This window comes from Aethalodelphis obliquidens, unplaced genomic scaffold (genome assembly GCF_003676395.1).
Source record: "Aethalodelphis obliquidens isolate GAN/ISIS:26980383/991018 unplaced genomic scaffold, ASM367639v1 scaffold1, whole genome shotgun sequence".
Classification (NCBI taxonomy): Eukaryota; Metazoa; Chordata; class Mammalia; order Artiodactyla; family Delphinidae; genus Aethalodelphis; species Aethalodelphis obliquidens.
This window is the reverse complement of record NW_020837945.1, coordinates 59,009,106-59,029,241: the sequence shown is the minus strand read 5'-3', so window position 1 is coordinate 59,029,241 and position 20,136 is coordinate 59,009,106. Positions and strand designations below refer to the sequence as shown.

Here is a 20,136-nt window from a genome sequence, read left to right as displayed (position 1 = left end):
GAGTGGATCAGTGAACTGGAAGACAGAGTAGTGGAAATTATTCAAGCTGAACAGGAAAAAAAATTTTTTTTTAAATGAGGACAGTTTAAGAGACTTCTGAAGAAACATCAGGTATGCTAAAATTTGCATTATAGGGGTCCCTGAAGGAAGGAGAAGAGAGAGAGACAGAGGCAGAGAACATATTTGAAGACACAGTAGCTGAAAAGGTCCCTAACCTGGGAAAGGAAACAGACTCCCAGGACCAGGAAGCACAGAGAATCCCAAACAGGATCAACCCAAAGAGGACCACATCAAGACAATTAAAATGGCAGAAATTAAAGATGAAGAGAGAATACTAGAAGCACCAAAGGAAGAACAAGTTACATAAAAGGGAAATCCCATAAGATCATCAGCTGACTTTTCAGCAGAAACCCTTCATGCCAGAAGGAAGTGGCACAATGTATTTAAAGTGATGAAAGGGAAAATCCTACAACCAAGAATACCTGGCAAGGTATCATTCAGATGTGAAGGAGAACTCCAAAATGTTATAGACAAGCAAAAGCTAAAAGAGTTCAACACCACGAAACCAACTGTATAAGAAATGTTAAAGGGACCTCTCTAAGTGGAAAAGAAAAGGCCACAACTAGAAATATAAACATTATAGAAGAAAAATTTTCATTGGTAAAGGCAAATATAAAGTAAAGGTAGTATTATAAATTAGCCATGTATAAAGCTAGTAGGAAGGGTAAAAGACAAAAGCAGTAAAATCACCTATATCCACAATAAGTAGTTAAGGGATACACAAAACAAAAAGATGTAAAATATGATGCCCAAAACAGTAAATGGAGGGAAGGAAGAGTAAAAATGCAGGGTCATTAAAATGTGTTCAAACTTAAGAGATCAGCAGCTTAAAACAGTCATATCTATATTGCTATATATAAACCTCATGGTAACCACAAACCAAAAACTTATGATACACACACACAAAAGAGAAAGGAATCCAAACATAACACTAAAGACAGTCATCAAAACACAAGGGAAGAGAGCAAAAGAAGATGAAAGGAATAAGAATAAACTACAAGAACAAACCAAGGACAATGAACAAAATGGCAATAAGTACATACTTATCAATAATTACTTTAAATGTAAATGGACTAAATGTTTGAATCAAAAGACATAGATCGGCTGAATGGATATGAAAACCGGACCCATATATATGCTGCCTACAAGAGAGACTCACTTCAGATATAAAACCACACACAGACTGAAAGTGAGGGGAAGGAAGAAAATATTCCATGCAAATAGAAAAAAAAAAAAAAAAAAGCCAGTGTAGGAATACTTATATCAGACAAAATAGACTTTAAAGCTATAGACTATAACAAGAGACAAAGAAGGACATTACATAATGATAAAGAAAACAATCCAAGAAGCAAATATAAAAATTGTAAATATATATGTGCCCAAAATAGGAGCACAAAAATACATAAAGCAAATATTAACAGACATAAAGGGAGAAACTGACAGTAACACAATAAGAGTAGGTGGCTTTAACATCCCGCTTATATCAATGGACAGATCATCCAGAGAGAAAATCAATAAGGAAACACTGGCCTTAAATGACACATTAGCCAAATAGACTTAATTGATATATATATATAAAACATTTCATCCAAAAGCAGCAGAATATACATTCTTTTCAAGTACACACAAAACAATCTCTAGGATAGGTCATGTATCAGGCCACAAAACAAGTGTCAGTAGAATTAAGAAGACTAAAATCATATCACGTATATTTTCTGACCACAATGCTATGAAACTAGAAATCAGCTACAAGAAAAAAACTGCAAAAACCATAAACACGTGGAGGCTAAAGAATATGCTACTAAACAACGAATGAACCATTGAAAAATCAGAGGAGAAATAAAAAAAATACTTGGAGACAAATGAAAATGAAAACACAATGATCCAAGATCTTTGGGATATAGCAAAAACAGTTCTAAGAGGGAAGTTTATAGAAATACAAGCCTACCTCAGGAAACAAGAAAAATCTTAAATAAACAGCCTAACTTTACACTTAAAGTAACAAGGGAAATAAGAAAAAACAAACCCTAAACTTCATAGAAGGAAGTAAATCATAAAGGTCCACGCAGAAATAAATGAAATTGAGACTAAAAAAAAAAAGAAAAGATCAATGAAATTAAGATCTGTTTCTTGGGTTTTTTTTTTTAAGATAGGCAAAATTGGTAAATCTTTAGCTAGATTCATCAAGGAAAAAAGAGAGTGGGACCCAAATCAATAAAATAAGAGAAGTTAAAACTGACACCACAGAAATACAAAGCTTCATAAGAAATTACTATGAACAATTATCCGCCAATAAAATGGACAACCTAGAAGAAATGGACAAATTCTAGATATGTACAATCACCCAAGATTGAGTCAGGAATAAACAGAAAATATGAACAAATTACCAGTAATGAAATTGAATCAGTTATTAATAAAACTCCCAAACAAAAGTCCAGGACCAGAAGGCTTCACAGGTGAATACTTCCAAACACTTAAGAGTTAGCATTTATCCTTCTCAAACTTTTCCAAAAAAATTGCAGAGGAAGGAATGCTTCTGATCTCATTCTACAAGGCTAGCATTACCCTGACACCAAAACCAGGAAAAGATATCACACACACACAAAATGCAAGTTAATATCCTTTATTAATATAGATGCAAAAATCCTCAACAAAATATTTGCAAACTGAATTCAAAAATACATTAAAAGGATCATACACCATGATCAAGTGGTATTTACCCTAGGGATGTGAGGAAGGTTCAATATCCACAAATCCATGTGATACACCTCATTAACAAATTGAAGAATAAAAACCATACAATCATCTCAACAGGTGCAGAAAAAGCTTTTGACAAAATTCAACATCCATTTATGATAAAAACTCAACAAAATGGGCTGAGGGAACATACTTCAACATAATAAAGGCCATATATGACAAGCCCAAAGCTAAGATCATACTCAACAGTGAGAAGCTGAAAGTATTTCCTTTAAGGTCAGGAACAAGACAAGGATGCCTGCTCTTGCCAATTTTATTCAACAAAGCTTTAGAAGTTCTAGCCTTAGCAATCAGACAAGAAAAAGAAATAAAAGGAGTACAAATTAGAAAGGAAGAAGTAAAACTGTCACTGTTTGCAGACAACATAATATTCTACATTGAAAGTCCTAAAGATGCCACCAAAAAACTTCTAGAACTTATCAATAAATTCAGTAAAGTTTCAGGATACAAAATTAATGTACACAAATCTGTTGTCTTTCTATATTAACAAGAAACTATCAGAAAAAGAAATTAAGAAAACAGTCCCATTTACAATTGCATTAAAAGGAATAAATTACCTAGGAATAAATCTAACTAAAGAGGAAAAAACTTGTTCTTGGAAAACTATAAGTTACTGATGAAAGAAATTGAAGATGTCACAGATGAAATATATATTGTGTTTGTGAATTGGGAGAATTAATATTGTTAAAATGACAATACTACCCAAGGCAACCTAGAGATTCAATGCAATCCCTATCAAAATACCAATGGCATTTTTCACAGAACTAGAATAATTCTAAAATTTCTATGGAAACACAAAAGACCCTGAGTAGCCACAACAGTCTTGAGAAACAAGAACAAAGCTGGAGATATCACAATCCTTTATTTCAAACTATACTACAAAGCTTCAGTAGTCAAAACAGTATGGAACAGAAACAGACACATAGGTCAATGGAACAGAATGGAGAGTCCAGAAATGAACCAACACTTACATGGGCAATTAATCTATGACAAAGGAGGCAAGAATATACAATGAAGAAGACAGCCTTTTCAATAAATGATATTGGTACTTGTTCATGACTACTGCCAAGTTCAGGTTCTTTAAAAAAAATTATAAAGCAAGCAAGCTATATTGAGCCTCTGGCACAAATCAGACACTGAGCTAGGTTCTATCACCAGTGTTCTTTCCTAACAACTGTATGATATTGGCACTGTTTTATTTTGCAAATGGGAGAATGTGTCTCAAAGAAGTCAAGTAGCTTGTCTAAGTTAATAGAGCAGACTGGATGTGAACTCTAGCCTTCTGATGCTGACTCAGTGCATATTTAGGTGTTGGTAAAACATGAAACTATCTTAATGTGAATAATAAGTTTGTTTTATTAGAAGATATATAACTCAAATAAGTAGCTTTTTCAAGATTGTAGATACCATCTCTTCTGGAAGCCCCTGGTTAACTGCCCTGGGACAAGATCAACTAGAGAAGCAGAATATAAAATTATTACCACTCACATGCATAGGGCACATATAGGAGAAGTTTTGGCCTCTGGGAAGGAGGCCAATTGGTCTAGTAGAAGGAGGATCAGGAGGCTTATGACTGACTACGGGACTGGGCATATTTGTGGGTTACCCAGAAATGAGGGCAGTATGTGAATCCAAATATACAGAAAGGCAGGTTTCCTCCTAGGAGAAGTTCAGCAAGAACAAGTCAGGGCCTCTGTACAGGAGGGACTTAGGTTTCAGGCAGGCCACTGAGGTGAGGCTCAGTAAAGAAAAACATAAACCCAGATTCAGTTAGAGCTGAATCTCTTAAATCAATTTATAATTAAAGTGATGATATGAATTGGTTTGCCAGAACAGTCCCAGTTTATAACTGTTGAGTCTTCAATTTGGACAATAAATGTGTATGATCTCTCTACTTGTAAGGCCCATGGTCATCTGACTCCTCCTTACTACTTGAGTCACATCTCTTGCCCTTCCTCCATGATCCTCTGTGGCTTTAACCATATAGAATTATGTTTAAACCCTTGAACTTATCCTGCTTTCTTTAATCTCTAGGCCATTTGGAGGAAGGAACTTGCTGTTCCTTCCTCCAAAATCTCTGACCCACGAATATACACAGCCCTCTTCTTTGCTGGGTTCACTTCTACTTGTGTTTTACATCAGGGCTTAGCTATCACTTCCTCTAGGAAGTCTTTCTTGCCCCACTCCTTCTCCCCAAGTTCGGGTTAGCTGTCTTCATACATGCCTCCATTTCTCTATCCCAATGTTCATCACAGTTTACTGCAACTTCCTACTTACTGGACCCTAGCCTGTAATCTTCATGAGACAAGGGCCAGTATCTTATCCATAACTGTATCTCCAATAAGGACCAGAGTGCCTGGTTCATAGCAGGTGTTCCATAAATATTTTTGAGCTAAGGCTGACCCAGTTTTCAGAATTGGGGGTCAAAGTCAGGGATAGATCAGAGGCCACAGTAATTTTGGACAGGACTCAGGCTTAAATTTCTCCTTTGGGCCTGTCTCTTCTGGAGCAGGGCAAACCTGTGGATGGGGATTGAGGAACCTCATTTGTAGGGCCATGGATGCTGGATCCACTAGGGCCTAGTCCCAGAAGGACAAGACAGGGACACTCATCAATAACAATTTGGCACCAAACTGGGGAGACAAAACCTAAGATGCATTCCCTCCCCTGGATGCAATGGGGTCTAGCTTCAGCCCTGCTTTCCCTATGTGGGAGTGGGAACGGGATGTGAATGGAATATGCTGTAAGGGAGAAATCATGGATACGGGGAAACTGGCACTGAACCTCCTTCTCTGGCATCTGGACCCAGTTATCAAGCCTCAACCTCTTTTATTGCTTGCTGCTTTCCTCATCCTAACCTCTCCTACCCTTACACACCTAGTCCCTGCCCTTACCTCCTGTGCCCAAACCCTACCCCCAGTATTAGCTTTCAACCTGGCAGTTATTAAGTGTAAGGTTTATCATCTTTATCATGATGTGGGTGCCAGGATGGATTTAAATAACAGCCTTCAGTGGGCCTCAGAATCTCCTCTAGAGCTGTACTTACTATCCCCGAGAGGGGACCCTGGACACACATCTCCCAAATCTATCAAACGTTGATAATACTTTGCCTACCAAACTTCCAAGTCCCTCAAGGACTCCTGCCTAGATGTTTACACCTTTTGGTACTAACAGGTATTGGGCTGTAGGCAATAGAGCCCAAGTAACATCGAGCCCAGATAACATGTTGATAGAGCATGGTCTTCAAGAGAAAATATGGGCTTAACTCAAAAGACTAAATTGAGTAGTGACATTTCTGGTATTATCCAGGCTATAGAGGGCTGTCTGACAGTAGGAGAATTTTCTGAACAAAGGGACCTTCCCGCTCCATTAGGCTGCATCAGCCCTGATGCAACCCTGGGCCCTGGGTCACTGCAGGCCTACCCTTCCCACAGTGGTTCTCCACCTTTTGTCCTGTGCTGACAACATCCATCCATCAGCACAGTGGCTCCCAGAGGCAGGGACTCTTACTTGGGATTATGGAGTGAGAGATGCATGCTCTCCTACGGTGTGCGAGTCAGAATTCCCTGGTGAAGCACTTTGAACCGCATTCCTCCAGGGTGATTCTGATACCCTCCCCCAAGGTTATGAGCTTACTATTTGATAATTACTACAGAATTTAGGGCTCTGGAGAGTAGAACCGCACAGACTTCTAAATCAGCCTCATGGCTTAGAGCTGTTTCTCCACCCAACTTGGACAGAAGTCTCCCAGACAGATGATGTCAGTGCAACTGGAGAGGAGACTTGTTAAAATCTGTGCTCTCACTGGCTGAGAAAACTTTTCCCAGAACCCTCAGGGACTGATGGTGGGAATGTAGACTGGAGCAGTCATTCTGGAGAGGAGTTTGGCAGTACTTGGTGAAATTAAGTGCGCCTATGCCCTGTGACCCAGCTATCCCTCTCTGGAGTCTACACCCCAGAGAAACTCAGGCACAAGTCCATTAAGAGATGTATATGAGGGTGTTCTATGCACCACTGGGTGTGGGAATTATAATGATGATGATGATGATGATGATGACGATGATGACGATGACGATGATGATGTTGATGGCTCACACTTGCTGGATGCTTATGTGTGCTCAGTACTTTACATGTTCTCAGTACTCTACATGAAGTAGGCACTATTACTATCTCTGTTTTGGAAATGAGAACACAGGTATGGGGAGGTGGAGTAAATGGGCTAAGCTCACACAGTTGGTCAATGGAAATGATGCCAGGCAGTCTGGCTCCTGAGTGTGCACTCCTAACCATTATGCTTTATGGTCTACCTCTGTGTCCATCATTGGGGAATGAATAGATAAATGTGGAATACTGTTCATCAAACACATGGGCAACTCGTAAAAGCATAGAGCTGAGTGAAAAGAGAAGGAAAAAAAGGAATGAGTTCCATAGTCCACTGTCATATATGCATATATATACTTATATATTTACATACATATATATTTTAAATGTATACAATGATGATACAGCATCATGAAATTTCAAATGTATTAATATATGTACACAACCAAGTACGTATTAGTATCTGGGGTGGGGGCAAGTAGAAGTCAGGGATGAAAAGGAAATGTATAAAAAAAGAAAAAATAAAACAAAAGCTAACAAAATGAGAGAAGGCCTTGCCCAGAATGGTGATGACTGGGGGTCATGAATTGAGGAGTGACTTAACTCTGCTCTCTTCTCCTGAGACTCATATTTCTCCCCTATAATTCCCTTCAAGAAACTAGATGCAAAGCTCCATCCCACTTCTGGGAGAATCAGAGCAGGCAAGTTCATTCTCATTCTCTACCTCGGGGTTCCCCCACTCACCCTCGACACTCTTACCCCTGGGAGTAGCAAAGCCCTGAGATAGATGTGCATTCTGCCCAGTGTTTGACTCCACCTTAAGAAGTAAGTTTACTTCCTCCCATTTTACAGATGAAAAGAGAGGCAGTTCAGAGAGCTAGTGACCTGTACTTGCTCGTGTTCATTTTCAGCAGAACTGGCACCTCACCCAGGTCAGTGTAGAGCTTCCATCCTATGCTTTACAACATACCCATGGACATGGTCCTGGAAACCACCAGTTTCTTCTGTAGAAACAGCCATTGTTTCCAAGAATCAAAGGGATTTCCATGGTTTTGTTTGATGAAGGTCTCAAAGCAATGACTATATATTCAGGGACGATAATACAATTATTTTAATTAAATTTTTCCTAGTGTTACATAGGAATAGAGCATTATTGCAAATCTTTTGAGAAAATTATTTATTTGCATCTCATGTACCTCTGGCAGTGGCTGATCCTAACATTTGGCATTGTTAGGACCTGCTCACGCCTCCATGGCAGGCTTGTCTGCAAATGAGCATCACTCAGTCCGTTATTCCTGGAGCATCTCAAAATGTAATTCCAGCATTTCTAAATGAGTTAAATACACGCACAGCTCACATTATCGTGTATCACTGTTTCCTATACAGATGGAGAATTCATTCATATTCAATGTTGTAATCAGAAAGACTTCAGAGAATGATTCAACAGGCCGTTATTTGGCAAATGCGCAATGACTGTTAAGATGTAGTTATCTCATTCATCCTGTTTTCAGAGTCAGGTAGGCGTGAGAATTCAGCTTCTTTGAACACCTTGACAGTTTTATTCTCACAACACTTATTTATAAGTTGCTCACTGTCTATCTGACACTGATAGAAGATACAGCTCTGATCAGAGGACAAACTGACAATGAAATTGACTGGACAAGTGTATGTGGAGATACACATACGGGACTGTGCAGCCCAAACTGTGGTTGCTAGTTAGAGTGGAGCACTTCATAAATTATGTGAAGAGGCTGTACCAGGATTGCGAGCAAAGAGTGGGGAGGTTTAGAGAGGCAGAGAGCAGGAGGAAAAAGGCTGAGTAGCAGACCCCAAGTTGTGAGTCAGGCATGAGGAGGAGGGGGAAGGGAGTGCAGAAGAGAAGAGGGTGAAGAAAGAGCCTGAGGAGGGTGTGCCTGAAGGGGAGTGGAGGGATAGCATAGGAGGTGAAGGTGGCCAGGCGTGGCTTCCTACTCTGAGACTTACGGAGGCATGGCTGAAAGAAGGCCTCATATTGACTCCTATAGACTGTGGGTCTGAAAGCCTGCCCCCAGAGAATTCTGGCAGAGGCCGTTTTGGATGTATGTTCTCAGCTCTCTTTAATCACTAGAGGCAGAAAGGGGTCTTGCCATGCCGCAGAGCAAATTTCCCTGGGAGCAGCTATTGGGATGCTCAAATTCTGGCAGTTCCTGGAAAGATGCCCGAAACGCTCAGAGCACTCCTCTCCCTGAGCCTTCTCACAAGCCATTCCTCTCACCTGGGTAGTCTTCCTGTTCCTCTCCTGCTCTCCAGACCTGTGCTGTCCAAAATGCTGGCCACAAGTCACCTGTGCACCTGAAATGGAGATATACTGTGAGTGTAAAATACACCCAGGATTTCAAAATCGGGTGTCAAAAAAAATGTGAACTCGCTCATCAATAATTATTTTTATATTTATTGCATGTGAAAATGATAATATTTTGGATATATCTATCTAAATAAAATATAACATTAAAATGAATGCACCCCTTTCTTCTTACTTTTTCATATGTGGCTCCCACTGCATGTCTACTGGACAGCCCTGCCTGAAATTTCATGCATCCTTTGAGTGGTTATACAGGTTGGTGGCCAAGTTTCCAAGCTCTGGAGCCAGGCTGCAGAAGTTCAAATCCTGGATTCATATCTCGATACTTCACAGCAGGTGACTGGATTGAGGTAACTTAATCTCTCCATGCCTCAATTTTCTTCTAGCAACAGTCCCGGTCCCTGCCTCACCAGGATCTCCTACACCCTGCTGCCTGAGTCCTTCTAGCAGGACACATGGCCCTGACTCTCTTTTAGGGTGTGTAAGTTGTTTCATTAATTCACAGAGTTTCTCAGAGTTGTGCCTGATTAACTCTTCATTGCCCACCTGATCTTTCTGTCAACCTGTCAACGCCCAGACGGGGATGTGCCCCCTCCCAGAAGGGCTTCAGATTTCCAAGTCATCTGGCAAAGTCGCCTGCACACACAGGGCCACATCTCACAAGTGACGGTGATGCATTCCTCTTTCAGGGGTTACATAGGAGTGGGGAGCAGGTTCTGCTTAGTTTACAAGTAAACATTTTTTATTGACCTATAACACATTCAGAAAAATACAAAATTCATAGTCAAATCGATGAGGTTTTAAAATTGAAATTTTTGTAACCTCCATAAAAATCAAGAAACAGAACATGAAATGTGATTCCAGGGCTTCCTCCACCCCCACTCCAGGGTCCCTCTCAGTTACCTCCTCTTCCCTAAAGATAACCACTGTCTTGCCATGGATCATCATAGATAGTTTTTTCCATTTCAGCTTTAGGTAAATGAAATTGTACTCCTGTGTTGGACTTTTTTCACTCAACTTTATGTTTACAAGGTTCATCTATGTTGTTATGTTAGCAGTTGTCTGTTCATTACCGTTGCTGAATAATATTCCATTTCTATAAATTTATCACAATTTGCTTATTCATTCCACTATTAATGGATATTCGGACTGTTTTCAGTTTGGGACTATTGTGAACAACGCTGCTATGAGCATTCTTTTGCACTAAGGAGTGGAATTTGGCGGATATAGGATATGCATGTGTATAGCTATAGTAGATACTTCTAAACCCACTTTCAAAGGGTTTGTACCAATTTCCACTCTCAACAGCAATGCATGAGAATTCCAGATGTTCCATACCTTTGCCAACACCTTTTTTCCCCCCATTTGGAAGGTAAGGAGTGGTTTTAATTTGCATTTCCCTGAGGAGTAAACTCCTTTTCATATGTTTATTGGTCATTTGTGTATCTTCTTTGTTTAGTTCAAGTCTACTACCACTTTCCCCTTCCCCCTAAAATCTTATTTATTTGGGTTGACTATCATTTTCTTATTGACATGTATGATATCTTTAAATACTTCAAATTTAAATCCTTTGTTGGATACATGGGTTGCAGATATCTTTTCCTAGTCCGTAGCCTGAATTTTCATGCTCTTAATGGTGCATTTTAATGAACATTTCTTAAATTTAATGAAGCCTAATCAATATTTTCCTGTAAGAGTTATTTTTGTAATCTGTTTAAGAAATCTTTGCCTACCTGATAGAGCCAGTTTAAAGTTAGTAAATTTCCTCAATCCATACCACAGTGCTGGAGCTAAAAACTAACAAGAACTTTCCATATTAACAAACTAACAAACCATTTGATGCACTACACCATTTGTGTTATTCTTCTAAATGTCACAAATTCTGTCCCTTGAGTCACATTCTCTCCTGTTTACTCCCCAAACCTCACACTCAAATTCAAATGCTTGCTCGTGGTCTTTCCCTGTTTTTCCTTCCCATCCTTTTGGCACTCACACACCCCATACCTGGGCTACCTTTATTTTTTATTTCAAACATTCATAAGGCTCTCCTTTGTATTTAATAGGAAAAAAAAAATACTAATATTTATTGAGAGCTTACTATGTGCCAGGCACAGTGCTAAGTGCTTTTCATGCATTCTCTCATTTACTCACGTGAAAAACTCATCAGGTACCTACTAGCACATTTCAGATGTAAAAAGTGAGATTTAGGGAGGTCAAGGTCTCTAGCTAGAACGCTACAAAGCCAAGATTTCAGTCTGAGGTCTACCTGACCCAAAGTTGGTGCCATGAACCTTCACATCATACTGCCCCTCCTAGCCCTTAGATTAGATATTTAGCTCTGGTTGGGGTCCCACGTTTTCCATCTAGGACAGAAAGTCTTAGAATTGTTTTTTGATCGACCAGTCAACTTCTGAGCAAGAAGTTCAATAGCTCCTGTCTAAGGGGAGCACCTCCTTTTTACTTCAGCCCATGGTGGAGGTGATCAGGCCCTTTTCTGTGCAGGATCTTCACACTTCTAACACCCCATTTTCCTCCCTCCTGCCCCACCACCTTCCACTTACTAGGTCCACTGCAGCTGCTTCCTGCCAGGCTACAGCTCTTTGCGTATTGCAGGGTGAGCGAGTCCAGGTGTGGCCCCAGGGGGAAGGCAGAAGCGATCTTCATGAGTCAAACCCCATGGGAAACTGCAAACAGGGGCTCAGAGAGAGCACTGGGGAAGGCTTTCTGAGGTGACTTGGGGATGCAGGCTGGGGGATGAGTGGACATTCTTTTAAAATGATCCTTCATAGTATAAAAGCATTTCTATTGCTACTGCACAAAGAGAGGTACAAAAGCTTCATCCCTGGATGCCTACAATCTAATCCAGACCAGGAGACATGGATGCAGGCAGGAGGCTCCTGAGAAAATCAACCTCACATTTGTCTAACACTTTCCACATTTTTATGCTTTTATACCATGACCTCATCTAATCCCTAGAAGGAATCCTTGTAAGGTCAGGAAGGCAGGTGCAGTGGGGTCTATTTTATAGTTGTATAAGCCGACAACTAGAGAGGCCAAATAACTTGCCTAAATTAGTTTAGGTAAATGATGATAGGGGCAGGATTAGATTCAAGTCTCCATATTTCTATACCAGTGTTTTTCTACTGGACCTTGCTGCCTCCATAAAAAGGGTCACTAAAATTTAAATCAAGGCCTCCTGATAACTCTTTAAGTGTCAGCATTTTACTGTAAGTTAGGGAACATATGGAGAATACTGTCCTCAGGATAGAGTCTAGTGGACAAGATAGGAATATTAAGACCCTTTTATTGAAATATAACATATGCACAGGAAATGCAAAAATCATGTGTTCAGCTCAATGAACTGTCACAAAGCAAACACACCTGTGAAATCACCACTTAGATCAAGAAACAGAACAATATGGGCATCTAGCAGCCCTCTTTTTGCCCCCGAGATTGGGGTGCTAACAATTAAATATGCTACAAGGTAGACCAAAATTAAGCTAAATAGTTGCAGAAACTAAACTTCCAGAGGGTAATGAAAGAAGCAAAGGTCACTGAAAGAAGTTTCCCAGGTGAGGTGCCTTGGCTAGCTGCCTAGTGCAGGTAACTCAGAGGAAAGTGTCCTAGGGTAGGGAATCAGAGATGCAATGGCAGGAGAGAAGCTCAAAGAATGGAAAGAAGCTGCCTCTTAGCCCCATAGGAAGAAGAAGGGGCTGGGAAGGGCCTGGGCAGCCCGAGCAGCTGAGGAGACCCTGGAAGCCGCTGCAGCCTCCTACCCACACTGATGCCATGGCGGTATATTGTCTCCACAGCTGAGTGCTTTTCAGTTTCCCCTCCTCAAACTCTTAACCTCATTCTCACACTCTCTCTGTGAGGTTTCCCCGTTGGCAAGAAAGGTGAGAAAATGTCAAGCATACCCAAATGAGGAAACTTAGAAGAGATGCTTGTGGCTTTAGCTCAGCTGCCTGGGCTGCAGCCTAAGTAACTGTCTGAGATCTAACACGAGGTGAAGGAACCATGCGAGTACAGTCCTTGCACAATTTAGAGAGAACCATGCAGTGGATGTGGTTTAAATGGACACTTCCTTAGGAGAGACTGTTGCAGTGTTTGTACAACAAGTGATATAGGTGACTAAGAACACTAAACTTCAGGTTTTCTCAAGTTTGAATTATAACTGCTTATTATCTAACCTAAAACTGGGGGATCTATGTATGATGTTATTCATCTAAATATTTCAAAGCAGAGACTCTAAAATAGGATGCTATGTAAAGAATACTTGGGTTGATCACCCCTTCATAAACTGTTTATACCAGCCCATGAAAGAAGCAGAAGTCTCTGGGTGTTTTTGATCTTCTTCTTGAGGGCATTGGCCTGGACTGCTGTTTTCCAAGAAGACTCCTTCAGACCAAGGGTAGAGACTATGGCATTTATGCCAGGGGCAGCAACTGGGGAGTTTTTAGGCATTTAGGAGAGTGATGTTAGGGATAGAAGAGTGTGTATGCAGGGTGTGGTATGGTGTGGTGTGTGAGTTTGGCGAATTGTGAAGGACTAGTCTATTTTTGGTACCTGCCCAAGCACCCACCTTTCTCCATCACTACCCTACTCTTCCCAACCTGTCTATCAGTCCACTCTCAAGCCAGGTTCCTATTCCAAGGGTTTTTCTTTAACATTTTTGATTGTGATCATGGAAGACATACACACACACACACATTTAAAAAATCTTCTTGCATCATCTATTTTGTACTTTGATATTTTCTATTTTATTCTATTCTTTCACCTAAAAATGCTGAACTCGGGCTTCCCTGGTGGCGCAGTGGTTGAGAGTCCGCCTGCCGATGCAGGGGACACGGGTTCGTGCCCAGGTCTGGGAGGATCCCACATGCGGCGGAGCAGCTGGGCCCATGAGCCATGGCCATTGAGCCTGCGCGTCCGGAGCCTGTGCTCCGCAACGGGAGAGGCCACAACAGTGAGAGAACCGCGTACCGCAAAAAAAAAAAAAAAAAAAAAAAAAAATGCTGAACTCCACCCACCAAACTAATTTTCACAATCCATGTATTTTCATAAAGTATTACTCCGTCTCAATCCAGGAAAGTTATTGATAAATAAGGTAGATGTTTATTTTGCTTTGCTTTGGTTTTTGATAAGCATTAATGTTTCACCACTGTTTGAAATTTTTAAACTTTACCCCTGAGCTTCATAAGGCTCTCTCAGCAGCCTGGGTAAAAGAGAGAGGTTCTATACAGACCCTCAGTTTTCTCCCACCTGGGAGGGAAGACCCCAGGACTCTTGGGTTCTGCCCTGCACACGGTGTGAAAGAGACTTGCAGGAGCAGTGGGTGCTCTTCCAAAGTACACAGAAGTCAGATAAGAGGGTGCAATGGACATGAGATGCAATAGTTCTTCCAATATTTGAATTCTGAATTACTTTAGCATGTGGACAAAATACCACAGCAGTTCTTGAAACACAGCATCAATATGATTTATCATAGCCATTTAAAATTTAACCTTCATTTACTTCAAGAATGAAGAAGGGCTTGCAGGCTCAAGCTCATGGTTGCCCACCTTCGTTCTAGGTGGAGAGACATCATTGGCATGACTGAGGCTAGTAGGTAGAGACTGAAGGTGTCTTATAAAAGGTTAAAGAAGGGCTTCTGGAGAAGGAAGGCAAGAGCTGCCTTGAGAGGAGTCATGGCCATAGCTAAAAGTAAGGCTGTAATGGTAGTGTCAAATGGGAAAGCTAGGAATGTGGAGTTCAGCTTATAACAATGAAAAATAAACCCAAACAAGAACATTATTGGTAGTTAAACATTGATCCTAAATCAGTGCCATATATGAAAAGGAAAGGGGAGTTCTCCTCCTTAGTGACTCATACGTAAAAATGATCAGTTTTTGTTGTTGTTCAACTTCCATTTATTAAGTATTTGCTCAACCTGAAGGGATTTGCCCAAGGACACACAACTTAGAACTGGAATTAAACCCAGGTATTTCTGATCCCAAAGGCCATGTCCTTTTCACAAAAACCCAATGATTCCCAAAATTACTTCCAGTCCAATAGGACTGTAGGTGGATGGCTTTTGTGAGGTTTTTTTCTTCCTTCTTTTTTCATATTTTTCAAACCTTTTCTAATGATCATGAATTGCTTTCTTAAACAAAAGTGAATGCAATATACTCTATTTTTTTAAAAAAGTACCCACCAGGGAGGGCTTCCCTGGTGGCGCAGTGGTTGAGAGTCCGCCTGCCGACGCAGGGGACACGGGTTCGTGACCCGGTCCGGGAAGATCCCACATGCCACGGAGCGGCTGGGCCCGTGAGCCATGGCCCTGAGCCTGCGCGTCCGGAGCCTGTGCTCCGCAACGGGAGAGGCCACAAACGTGAGAGGCCCACGTAGCGCAAAAAAAAAAAAAAAAAGTACCCACCAGGGATTTATTTCCAGTCTCAGAAGGAAACAACATTCCAACTATTTCAAACAATTTTGCCAGCGCTGATTTATTCTATCTCTAAATATTTTTTCAGGTTGGAATGCACTCTGTGTTTGAGAAGTTCCCTACTCTAGTAGCCACCTTCATTTGGTTGTATTAGAACCATCCTTTTAAGCTCAATTCCATTTTCTCTCTTCTCCCCATTAGGCAAAACACAGCTGAATTTTCTAGCTTTTACTTTTTTTTTTGGTGGGGGGGATTGACGTAAATTCCCCAGTGGAAGAAAGTAACAAGAGTGAAAGGGTCTTATTACTGAGGGTGAAGAGTGTTCAAAGTACCAGTGATTGAAGAGTTCTGGCATATATACATAGGGCAGCTTTCCTCTTTGTAATAAAAGGGTGCTATAGTAAAGCAGTTCCAAGAAATTTCAGGAAGAGGGCTACAGAAACAGAGAAGTTGGGCTTGACCTCAAAACTTACCTTCTTCACAATTTTATTTTTAACTGGTCTCAGTTCTGGGCTATCTTCTCATTGCTATCATCTTCCCATGTGAAGTGAGCAGTCATGACTTCGTGCTACTTGGATCCAAAAGTCATCCAAGAAGAACATTTCCTGGACTCTATAACACTGGCCCTCTGAGACAAACTCACTAATACGAATACACAGGAGGAAAAGGAAGCAAATGTGCCTTAACCAAACTGGTACATATAAGCATGATAATTTGTTCAAATGAAACCACCACCTTCCACCCCTCCCTACTTCTCCTTCAAGTACTTCTCCTTGTTTGTACTTATAGCTTGCTTTCAAAAAAATTTTTATTCTGCATGTGCTAGTTTGGCCCTCAAGATACAATAAGGAGAGAGATATTGATAGCCTATTCCAATCTTTTGATGGATAATTTTGGCATCATGAAGGGTTAAGCAAAGGAAATCATTCCTTGTGGCCCAAGACTTATTGATTTCCCCACAGACAAAAGAGACTAAAAGCAAAGATCCCAGATAGGTCTAAGGAGCAGATATTTTGTGGGCTGAATAACCAAATCTGAGGGCACAAAGCATCTGGAAAGTGTTGCAAGAAAACTAAGCATCTGAAAATACGTATTGCCAAATGTTATTAAGCAAATAAAACTGCAGTGCCACATGCATAAGAAATGCTGCTGTGAGGGTGTCTGGAATGCACCCTAGAAGGGAAAAGCGCTCAGGGTCTAGGTAAGTCTCCCATATTCTTGTGACCTTCCTTGGGGATAAACAATCCTAAGTAAAGAAATCTCCAGTTGACAATTTGGAAGCCTTCTGCATATATGAGAGAGGGCCAAAGAAGAATTATAAGGGAGACTGGGAAGGGCATAATGAGACTTACTTTGGGGGCAAGAAATGCATTGCTGTAGAAGGAGTAAAAAATACAAGTCAGCTTCCCATCCAGTTTAACACCAGACTGTAGTTCCCACAGACAATCATTCTAAGGGTATAATCATGGAGTGAATTTGTGTCCTTAAGCCAAATCCAACCAACCAATTAAGCATGTATGAGGACCAGAAGAGTTCTGGTCATGACAATAGCTGGAAGAATCAACCAGCAGGCCATCCCCGTCTTATGTCTGGAAATGCAATTTTAAGTTGGAATCTGAATCAAGATCTTTCTTGTGGGCGCATTCATCCTGATTCCTCTCTCTGAAACACCAGGCCCTGGCTGGCTGCTTTGGCAAGTTGGGCCTTGAATCAGGTCAGACATGTACTTAACTCAAAAGATTCTCTCATTCATATTCATTCATTCATTCATTCATCCATATTCTCTCTCTCTCTCTCTCCCCACCCCCCTCTCCTGTTGGGAAGCTCAAACCAAGAAGTCCTGGGCTCTGATCTCAGTTGTGGCCCACACCAGCAGCATGGTGGTAGAACACACCACTTTGCTCAAGTCTTGCTCTTAAGCTTTACTCTTCCAGAATTATAGGAGTTTAGACCTTTTCTAATGCTTCTTGTAAAATTGAGGCATACGCATCCGTAAAGGTATAAATTGTTATTTCTTCTTTTCTGTTCACACAAACACTATCTTTCAGAAGTTGCTACATTAAGAAAGTATCGAACAGCATCAGCTTATAAAACTGCACAGGCTTGCTGAGCTGAAGGTTCAGAATAATAGGAAGAAAAATACACCAAATTCCATATCTGAGGTAACAGAATGAAATATGGAGTGGAATTAAAAGCATTTAGCACTTCTATATTTTTAGACACAATTTATTCAGTGACCTTGATTCTTGTAAATTCCGGTGGTTTAGGGTCTTCGCTTAGTGGATCAGTCCTGAAATCCATACTGACAGAAAATATTAGCAGAACGGGGCAGTCTCTTAATTAGGAGAGAATGCAGAGCTCTACGGGAACTGGTCCTTATTTTTATGGGCTGCTTAGTTAGCTTCATGAGAAGAAAGACTGGAAGTACTAATTTTCCTATAGAGCTCATTTATTGAATCCCATCTTTGGATTCTTCAAAAATAATGCTTTTGGGAATTATTTAGAATGTTGATTACTTGATACAGTGAATGGTTTTATTGAGCTCCACATTCCCGTAAGAGTGTCTGGCCGCAGGAATCAGAGATGAAATTGGCCAAAGTTCTGATACCTACCACACAAATCTTTTCAAAGGGTCCCAAGTTTGACATGTCTTTACTCACTTCCTGTAATGTCATCTCTCTGTGACATTACTGTGAGTCCACACCAAAGGCAAAGGAAATGATGGCATTTCCTTGAACTGTGAGTGAGATTTTAGGAGAGACTTTATGTTGCTGTTAAAACTACTCACATATGCTAAGTACATCTCCAAGAAGATAATGGCGTAATGTCTGCTACTGTACTTGTACCTCGCTAATGTCCTGGATCAGTTACTCATATACCTGTTAGTATATTACAGTTAGGTGGGCAGTGGGAGGTTATTTGTTTTTATGTTACCAGCTCCTAACTCAATTAATTTCACATAATAGAAGCTCCAGAAGCATTTTCTTACTTAAATTTATTTTGGACTCTGGTTTTCTGCTCAGTTCCAACCTATAGCAAGACCAAGATGACTCAAATAAATCCAAAGGAATAGGACACAGGGGATTTGTAGTGGGGTGGAAGGTGCCCACCCCACCCCCCAGAAAAAGATATGTCCATGTATTAATCCCTGGAACATGTGAATATGACTTTATTTGGAAAAAGCGTCTTTGCCGACATAATTATGTTAAGGTTTTTGAGATGATATCATCCTGGATTATCTAGGTGGGCTCCAAGTCCAATAACAAGTGTCCTATGAGAACCACAGAGGAAGACACTCACAGTGGAGAAGGTGATGTGAAGATAGAGGAAGAGGTTGGAGTGATGCATCTCTAAGTCAAGAACACCAGTAATTGCTGGTGACCACCAGAAGCTAGAAGAGAGACCTGGAACTGACTCTCCCTCAGAGCTTCCAGAAGGAATCAATGCTGCTAACACTTTGATTTCGGACTTTGCCCTCCAGAACTGTGAGAGAATGAATGTCTGTTGCTTGCAGCCACTAAGTTGGTGATAATTATTTATGGAAGCCACAGGAATCAAACACAGATCTCCAGAAAGTCCGTAGAAAGCAGAGTATTTACTTTTCAAAGGTGGTACATTCCTGCTGAGCTGACTGTCCTCATCCTACAGTATGGATAAAGAGAAAAGCCAAACATGTACTGGCCACAGTGTCTCACCCCTGGTGCCATACTCTACTGCAAAGTTCACCCCACAAGGACTTCCTGCTTCTGACTTCTGGTCCAGCTTCACCTTGGTCAAGTTACTCTTTCTGTCTGGACTTCAATTACCTTGTTACAAAATGGAGGTGCTCTTGTTGTACCCCACGTATGGGGTACAACAAGAGCACCTTCATACCTCACAGAAGTGTATGAAGCAGGGTGGAGAGGCATGAGTTAGCAGAATGGGTGTTTGTGAGAGAGAATAACTTGAGTGGCACAATTTGAAGCCTGGCTAGTAGAGCATTGAACAGTAGAAGATGTCTAGATTTAGTAATAGTCTCCTACCAGTAGGTTTGTGGCTCCTATGTAATTTTGCAGAGGGGGCATTTTGCTCTTGGGGGGGGCATTATTTTTCAGACCAATCCAGACCAATGCTTATATATCATTACATTTATAAGTCTTCAGGTGACGACACAGCTGTGTCAGCTAGAGTGCCTGCAGCTGAGTCAATATAAATTGTAACCAAGAATACTATAAGCCAGAAAAATGGTCCACTCTAAAAGAACATCAGTCCCAAGAGAGGCCACCTGGGGCCTTGAGCTTTCACGTGGAAGTTTAGAACTTTCTCTTGGGCCCTGTTTATTGAGCCATTCTTACTGTTCCACGGCCAGCTTGTGCCCAAGCATCTGCTGTGTGAAGTGACAGGGATGCTGCAGAGCCCCCCTTACTCATCCGAAAGGGGGGGGGGCACAGGAGCACCCAGGCAGGCGTGGGAG

At 41.0% G+C, this 20,136-nt stretch overlaps 1 long non-coding RNA gene across 1 annotated transcript in view; it reads left to right on the top strand.

The window, feature by feature from the left end:
* The window catches only part of LOC113619646 (uncharacterized), a 55,876-nt gene that overhangs the window by 16,737 nt on the left and 19,003 nt on the right, over positions 1-20,136 (top strand). The window contains exon 2 of the long non-coding RNA XR_003432484.1: positions 9,474-9,609. This is a non-coding gene — a long non-coding RNA (uncharacterized LOC113619646). The remainder of the gene's footprint in view (positions 1-9,473; positions 9,610-20,136) is intronic.